At 47.3% G+C, this 9,117-nt stretch overlaps 1 non-coding gene across 1 annotated transcript; it reads left to right on the forward strand.

The window, feature by feature from the left end:
- Positions 1–768: 768 nt before the first annotated feature.
- LOC123132892 (U1 spliceosomal RNA) lies at positions 769–930 on the forward strand. The gene has a single exon (XR_006465114.1). It is a non-coding gene; the product is annotated as a U1 spliceosomal RNA (small nuclear RNA).
- Positions 931–9,117: the final 8,187 nt, after the last annotated feature.

Here is a 9,117-nt window from a genome sequence, read left to right on the forward strand (position 1 = left end):
GCTTACGTGTTGAGCTACTACAGAACCTGAAGGAATCATACTAACAGAAATTTCTGAGATGGATCCGTGTCACATCATTTTCGAGCCAACTTGTGGATTCGAGAAGCCATACCGCGTTCAACTATGGGCTGGAAGCCAAACTACATTCTTGTTTGGCACTGATTATAACAACAATCGACAACAATTTGCTAGGGTGTATTCCTCCTTTTTTTTAAAACAATACTGTTTTTTATGCCTTTTTTTACGTCTAAGGTGATTACATGCATATATTTGTAGGGCCTTAAACGTAAGATGTAAAAACATCATGATAGCACCTTCAATGTTTGTACCGACCAACAAGTATTGTTCTTTTGCTACCAACAGTAGGACCAAGAATCGAAGAATCTGTGCAAACTTCAGCTTCTGAGGGGTTTTGTCAAATCTTTGTGAAAGGATGCCTTTGAACGTGTGATTACTCTTTCTTTTTTTGAGCATTTGAAGGTGTGATTACTCGTACGGTTTCTTCCACGTTGATGTCGGTCTGACGGGCCAGCTTCAGACTCCCTACATCTGGTGCATGGGCCTCCAGTCCAACCCATAAAAAACAGCCCGGTTGGTACCGACAGGCCCATAGACGCTGTCCTTTCTATTCGAACTCCTCATCCAGGAAACCCGCAGCGAGCACCAGGCGAGGCATACTTTCGTTTCGTTTAGTACCACATCGCCTGTCGAGGGACGTAGCAGAGGCAGCGCAACCAATATAAGCAGGGCATAGGGCAACCTTGAAACATACTTACCTGGACGGGGTCTATGGCTGATCAAGAAGAGCCATGGCCTAGGCTAGTGGCCCACATTGCACTTTGTGGGTGCGCTGGTTTACCATCTCCCCTTTGAGGGAGAGTGGATGTCATAATTTGTGATAGAGGGGGTACGTGTTCGCGCGGCCCCTGCCAAATTTCAATGTTAAGTTTTCGTCCTTTTGATTTGTAGTTTTGTTGTTATTCTGCACTCTCTTTGAAACTGTGTTTGACATTGTGCTTTTTCTCGTATCTAACACTAAAATGACAAGAATTTTGGGACGGAGGGCGGCCCCTGGCAGTTTCAGTTCGAATTCTGCACAAAGTCTGAACTTAGTTGCTCTGTATTTTGAGTAAACACTGAAGTCTGAACTTGCTGAACTGCACGGCGTCAATATCTGGAGTCTGAAACCAACTACAGTTCACAACACATCGCTTACTAGAAAGAAAAACCAGGCACCGTATGTTGACAGCAAAGATTTCTTCTGTTCAACATACTGCTTATTTTAGTAGGACGTGTTCCTTTTCATGCGGAATGCTTTTTCTTCCCTCTGTGAAAGAGACAGGTTTAGATTGAGATGATTCGTTAAACAATGCGGAGAAAATTAGAACTAGCTTGACTGCAAATGAATGAGCAAAACTCAATTGACAAATATGTATGAGCAGTACTCCACGCAAAGAAATTCAAGCATAAGTAGGTGACTGATTGAACGCGTGCCCTCCATAGTTTCTGTCGTCTAAAGTTATTGGTGAACACTATGTCATACTCATGGATGCCAATATAAGGTCAATTTATCCTCCTTTGAATCTACACATACCAGGATAAGGTCAATTTATCCAAAATAAATCAGACAACAATCTGAGACGCATTCATTTTTTTATGGTCCCTGATATTCTTCCATGCATGTTTATGGCTAGTACTCCTGTTCACCAACTTTTCCAATGATGGTGTTTGGGTCAAAATCAAACATAGGTCAGATAATATGGACGTGGTTGGGTTTTGGTAAGATATAAGCATACAGGAATTAGTTGTACCTACCCATTCACGGAATCGACTAGTTGCATAAATTATATCAGAAAAGACTAGGCAAAGTTCATATCTGTCAGCAAATTAATTCCCTTGTTGGCTCGGATTGCTTCAAGCAGACTACAAACTAAAAAGAAAATTTACTTAAATCTAAGATACTACTGATGACTGCACAGAACAGAGCTGAATTGTGAGGGAAAGGAGAGACAAGAAACTGTTAATAAACCTGGTTTAGTTCACATCTGATTGCGCAGCTGTATTCCTCTTATAAATTTAATATAGCCCAGCTTTGTGATCTCTCAACAACCACGAAACGGGAACGACCCTGTGATCGGAATTCCAAGTTTCTCCTAAACATGCAAGCATTCAACCTATTCATTAAAAGAGACTAGGAATTAATGAATTGGTTGAACACGTTCGCGCGTTTAATTGCGTAACTATATTAATTGATTTTCACCGTTCAACACGGTCATTCAGTACATATCTCTCGTGGCACGTGTTCTTTGTTTTCATACAGAGAAGATTATGAAGTATGAACATGAGAACTGTAATGGTAAATATGACATGTCCAAACTTTGCAACTGTTCCTAGTTTGTCGGTTCATCGATGCAGGAAACCAGTTGAACATACATACATAGTTACATGAACTATTGACTTTGTTGTTCTTACCTACTTTATTGACCGTCATGATGACAATCACCCGATGCAAATTGGGAGACATATATGCCTTTTATAAGGGCACTGAAACAATTGGATGCATTACAAATTCAGGTGGACATCTTCAGGGATAACGTGTTACGCTTAGTACATAATTCTAACCATTCATGCTAACCTGAAATGACAGTGTTTCTTTAGTTTAATAGAATGGGATATACAGAGATGGGGTCAATATGACCAAGAAGAGGTAAGAAGAGTAAACAGTTTGTTGATGGGATGGACAAGAAAGGTGGTTTATCTTCCTACTGGTATCCCATCAGTATAGTAGAACCGTACAGTTTAGTGCGAAGTGCTATTAGGTTACCACGCGTCTCCAACTCTGATGAGCAGGTACAGCATCAAATTCAGTAGATTCAGATGAATATATTACCATCTATTTTCCTGTTATATAGAAGAAACTGGTAGAACCAGGGATCCTACCGGACCTGCTCCGTAGGTTGTAGGGAAAGGATGGAGCGGGGGCGAGGCGATGAGCGGGCGCGCCGGCGGCTGGGCGCCGGCGCGTAGGAGGAAGATGGTGGCGACGGCTAGGGTTCCGGCTCCTCTGGGAGCCGGGCAATAGGGATAATAATATTCTTATTGCTTAATCTCAAAAAGAGTCTTACAACATATATTTATAACCTAGATAACTTGCATACGAATTAACCTAAGATAACTTGTGAGATAAGATTGCCCGGTGGGCCTTCTACGGCCGTAAGCTAAACCGGTCATAACACTTCTCCCTGCCTGCACAAACAACTCGTCCTCGAGCTGTAAGGTGGGGAAGCGCTTGCTGAACTCCTCGAGGTGATCAACCAGCGTCAAACACCTTCTCGACAGCTGGGGCGGCCAGGTCGGCGGCGACGGCGTCCTTCGGAATGTGGGCTGTAACCTCCAGGTAGAAGAGTCGCGGGCAGGCATGGCCGGGCGTGTAGGGCTCGTCGTAGTTGAAGCACAACCCTTGGCGGCGACGCTCGAGCAGCTCGGCTGAGGTGAGCTGGCGGAACGGGCGCGCCGCGGTCGCGGCGAGGGGTGCCGCGGAAGCCTGCGCAGACCGACCCTGCACGGAATCCGGCCCGGGTAGCGACCCAGCGGTCTGGGACGGTGATTCCTGCTGGATGGCCACCGCGCAGCGCTCGAACGCGCGGGCGTAGTACATGGCCGACTGGAGATCCTGGGGTCCCCGAAGCTCCACGTCCACGCGGATGTGATCCGGAAGTCCACCGACAAAGAGGCCGGCCCGCTGCTGCGCCGTCACGCCGGACGCATGGCATGCCAGGGCCTGGAAACGGTCGGCGAAGTCCTGGACCGTGGAGGTGAAGGGAAGGCGGCCGAGCTCCGCCATGCGGCTCCCGCTAACCGGAGGCCCAAAGCGAAGGAGGCAGAGCTCGCGGAAGCGCTCCCAAGGGGGCATGGCGCCCTCGTCCTGCTCGAGAGCGTAATACCATGTCTAGGCCGCGCCGCAGAGGTGGTAAGAGGCGAGCCAGGTACGCTCCGATGCGAGGGTGCGCTGTCAGAGAAAAAACTGGTCGCACTGGTTGAGCCAGTTGAGGGGGTCCTCCATGCCGTCATAGGTGGCGAAGTCGATCTTGGCGAACCGTGGTGGTGTCTGCGTCGGAGCGCCGTGTCGAGAGGGCTTTGAGGGGCGGAGCAGCGAGGCGGGTGGCGCCTGGTCGGAGTACTCCGGGTAGGGACCCGCGGAGCCGGATGGCCCGCCGAACTGTGGGAACGGTGTCGGCTGTTCTGGAGCCATGGTGTAGACCGGTGATGGCGAAGACCCAGCCGCCCACGCCGGTAATGGCGACGGAGAGGGCGAAAACCGGACCTGGTGTATTGGCAGGCCGGTCGGAGCGGCGAACGACAGCCGGCGCTGGGCAGAGGTGGCGCCTGGAGCTGCAGCGGCTGTTGCGTCTGCTGTGGGTAGCGGCCAAACGCGGCGGAAACCGGTGTAGATGTCGGCGGCCACGGTGGCCAGAGCTGGCCTGCGGCTGGGGACTGCTGGAGGTGCAGCAGCGGCGGAGGCCCGCTGGTGTAGCCCGCCTGGAATGGCAACAGGGGCAGTCCGCTCGGGCCAGACGTGGCCTGGATCGGCCAGTGCGTCGCCGGGTGGCTGTAGGCAGGGGGCGCAGCCGGCGGGGTGGTGTACGGGCTGGCCAGGTACATGGAGATGCCCTGGACGGCTGTCACGAGGTCCTGCAGGATGCTGGTCATCTCCTCGGGCGTGAAGACGGAGGTTGTCAGCGGCGCGGAAGTGACGGTGGCCGGCGACGCGGAGGTGATCGGGGCCGGCGACGTTGGGGACCCGACAGTGGTCATCGGGGCAATGGTCATCAGGGCGGTGGTGCCGCCGGGCAGCGTTGGCGTGGATGACGATGATGACATGATCGCAACTGAGTCTCTGGATACCAAATTGGTAGAACCAGGGATCCTACCGGACCTGCTCCATAGGTTGTAGGGGAAGGATGGAGCGGGGCGAGGTGATGAGCGGGCGCGCCGGCGGCTGGGCGCCGTCGCGTAGAAGGAAGATGGCGGCGGTGGCTAGGGCTAGAGGCGGCTAGGGTTCCGGCTCCTTGGGAGCTGGGCAATAGGGATAATAATATTCTTATTGCTTAATCTCAAAAAGAGTCTTACAGCATATATTTATAATCTAGATAACTTGCATACGAATTAACCTAAGATAACTTGTGGGCTAAGATTGCCCGGTGGGCCTTCTACGGCCGTAAGCTAAACCGGTCATAACAGAAACATTGAACTCGCGCGGAATGATAAAAGGCGGGAATAAGAAATCTTTCTAACAAAAAGCAGCAGGTTTCTTTTTCATTAACTAAAAGCATCTTTGACCGGACCCCCCCATTTCCTTCCTATATGTCGAGGCGGACAATCCAGACATTGCACAGACGGCCGCCCAACCGGACCCCGTACCCAGCCCATTCCCAAAGATCTTGGACAAATCCAAAGAAGGTGAATAATCAAATTCAAACCCTCGTTTTCTTGTTTTTCTTCTTTATTTAACCATAAATCCCATTTGTCCGGGGTGTCCGACACTCCTCGTATCCAGTGGATATAAGGCGGTCCGGACGCAGTGGCCACGTCGGATCGGTTAACTCTTTTCCAATGGACACCAAGAAGATGTAGGATCTACACATCTCCCATCCCATCTCAAATCTCAGCCGCTGCTCTCCTTTTTTTTTTTGACAAGAGCCGCTGCTCTCCTCTTGGCACCACCTATCATGCCACAGGATGATACATCGACCCGGTTAACTCTTTTCCAATGGCAATTCGGCCCGGTTGGTACCAATAGGCCCATACACGGTGCCCTGTCCGAATTCCTCCTTGTCCCGGGCTGATTTCCATTATAGTCCTTAGTCTGAACTCTGAAATTGTGAGTGGCCTTGGCTTTGTTTATGTTGTCTGTCTCGTACTGGAACCAATTTAAGTTTGTCTTGTACTGGAGCCAATTTAAGTTTGCATCTTCTGTTTTGCAGTTTCATCCTTGGTCTGTGCGACAGTGACATTGGGTTTGTTCCTATTTGTCTACCCTGTATTTCCAGTATGCACTGAAGTCCGAACTTGCTGAACTGCACTAAGAGCGAGCATACTGGTAATGATATGGGATAGGCGAAATTGTCAGTCCAGGATTGACAGTTGTCCAAAATTTGACTGCTCGGCGTCAATATCTGAAGTCTGAAGAACAACCACAGTGCACATCAGATTGCTTACTAGAAAATAAAAAGTGGCATCTGCTCAACATACTGCTTCCTTTAGAAGCACATGTTTCTTTTTATGCAAAATGAGTTTTTTTTTCTTTTGCGAAAGCGACAGGTTTAGATCGAGACCGTCAAACTATCAGGAGAAAATTTTGAAGTAGTTTGACTTTGACTGTAAATGCGCTTTGTGTACTTTTCCTGGTTTCTTATCTGAAGAAGATCACGCCGTGCAAGCTGCAAAACCTGAATAATAACGACAGCATGCATTTCACAAAATTCTGTAAAGAGGCGAACCCCAAACCCCCCAGCACGGCGCAGCAGCAGCGTGCGAGGCAGCAACGGTACCTCTCATCAGGAGCTCTTACTCGTCTACACCGAGGCAATCACCTCCGATCTGGGAAGATGATAGCTAGCATAAAGAGGGAGCTTCTTTCGGTACTTAACCGTAGCATTAGCCATGTGCAAATTGTTTATTTACTGAACTTTTTAGGCTTTGTACAGTGGTCCGATGCAAGTATGGATATCCGGGTGTCATATTCCTTCAAAGCTCAGATTATAAATATGTATGTGTAGTACTCCACGGAAAGAAATTCAAGCATAAGTAGGTGACTGATTGAACGTTTGTGGTGCATGATTTATGTCAGCTAAAGTTATTGGTGAACATCGTGGCATACTTTGGATACCAAGATAAGGTCAATAGATCCTCCTTTGATTCTAAAATACCAGGATATGGTCGATTTATCCATAATAAAGTAGACAACAATCTGAGATGCACTCGATTTTGTATTGTCCCTTATACTCTTCCATGCATGTTTATGGCTAGCAGTCCCGTTCACCAACTTGTCGACCAACTTTTCAATGATGGTATCTCGGGTCAAAATCAACACAGGTCAGATAATATGGGCGTGGTTGGGTTTGAGTAAGATAAAAATATACAGGAATTAGTTGTACCTACCCGTTCACGGAATCGAGGCTAGTTGCATAAATTATATCAAAAAAGACCAAGTAAAATTCATATCTGTCTTCGTTTAAAAAAAATCCATATCTGTCTGCAAATTAATTCACTTATTGGCTCTGATTGCTTCAAGCAAGCTACAAACTCAGAGGAAAATTTCCTCACAATTGAGATGCTGATGACTGCACAGAACAGAAGCGGAATGATGATGGAAGGGGGACAAGAAACTGTCAATAAACCTTGCTTAGTTCACATCACTCCAGAATTGCGTAGCTGTATTCCTCTTGTAAATTTAATATAGCTCAGCTTTGGGATCTCTCAACGACCACAAAACGGGAACGGCCGTGCGATCAGTATTCCAAGTTTCTCCTAAATATGCAAGCGTTCACTAGAAGAGGAGACCAGGAATTAATCATGCATTCACCGTTCAACACATTCATTCGTTACATATCTCTCGTGGCACGTGTTCTTTTGATTTCATACGGAGAGGATCATGAAGTATGTACACAAGAACTTTGATGGTAAACATGAGGTGTCGATACTTTGAAATATTTCCATCTCACCTGAATTTGCGGGTCCATGATGCAGGAAACCACTAGAACATAGTTACATGAACTATTGACTTTCTTGTTTCTTACCTACTTTAGTGATCGTCATCACAATAAACTTGATGCAAACGGTGAAATATATGTGCCTTTTGTAAGGGCGTTGAAACTGTTGTATGCATTATAAATTCCGTGGACATCTTCACAAAGAACGCGTTAGGTTTAGTACGTACTCCTAACTATGCATGCTAACCAGAAATGGAAGTGCTTCTTTAGTTCAAATTGTAAAAGATTGGGAGATACAGAGATGGGTCAGTATCAGCAAGAAGAGGTAAGAAAAACATACAGTTTGCTAAAGGATTGGACCAGATTGTTTATATTCTTCCTATCAGTGTCCCTTCCGTGTAGTAGAAGCGTATAACGTAGCGCAAAGTGAAACAGATTTAATACATCCAGTAAATAAACAATTTGCACATGGCTGAATCGTGTGATTAGGTAGGCTACCAGGTTCAATAGAGAGTCAGAAGAACTTTCCATTAGGGAAAAAGCACTGCACTTCTCAAGATACGATTAAACAGGGGAGATAATAACTTCACTGCATGGTCGCACGAGTCCTGACGCTCGACCGAGCTTCTTTAGAGTTCAGACTTCTGACTCCCTCGTGGTTTTTGCAGCCTGGGAGTTCTCGAAAATTTGCGTCTGGTGGGGGGTGTGGAAGCAAAAAGGAACGTCTGAATGAAGGAAGCGGAGGTAGCATCTCCCGTCTCATTGAGCTGTAGGTGAACTCGAATGTATATCTTCAGTCCAAATACACTGGTGCATACAGTTCGTATTCCTCAAAGGACTGCGCATATCTTCAGTTTTCAAATACACTAGTGCAATCTTCAGATTGCATCCTTCTAATAATTAAGTAAGAGAAAGTTATGGTATTTGTTGGATAATGAGCAACTCATTCTTTACTGAGGGCCAAGGGCCATTACATATACATGGGAGACAAAGTGCAGAAAGCCCCTTATACAATGGGGCTATGCCAAACAGAGACTATACACATCTAACACCCTCCTCCCCTCCAAACTCATGATGGATCAACAACACTGAGTTTGGAGAGGAAAAAGCCATGCTGCGTTTGAGTCTGTGCCTTCGTGAAGAAGTCAGCCAGCTATAACTCAGAGGGCACATAGTGAAGAGCGAGAGTCTGATCCTGCACAGCAACATGTACAAAATAGGCATCCACACCGATGTGCTTGATGAGCTCATGCTTCACCGGATCACGCGCAATACTGATAGCACCAGTTATTGTCGGACAGTAAGGGAGTCGAGGTAGCAGCAGACACACCAAAATCCTCAAGTAACCACCGTAACCAGATCACCTCAGCCGTCAACATAGCCATGGCTCGCAACTCGGCCTTGT

Source organism: Triticum aestivum, chromosome 6A (genome assembly GCF_018294505.1).
Source record: "Triticum aestivum cultivar Chinese Spring chromosome 6A, IWGSC CS RefSeq v2.1, whole genome shotgun sequence".
NCBI lineage: Eukaryota > Viridiplantae > Streptophyta > Magnoliopsida > Poales > Poaceae > Triticum > Triticum aestivum.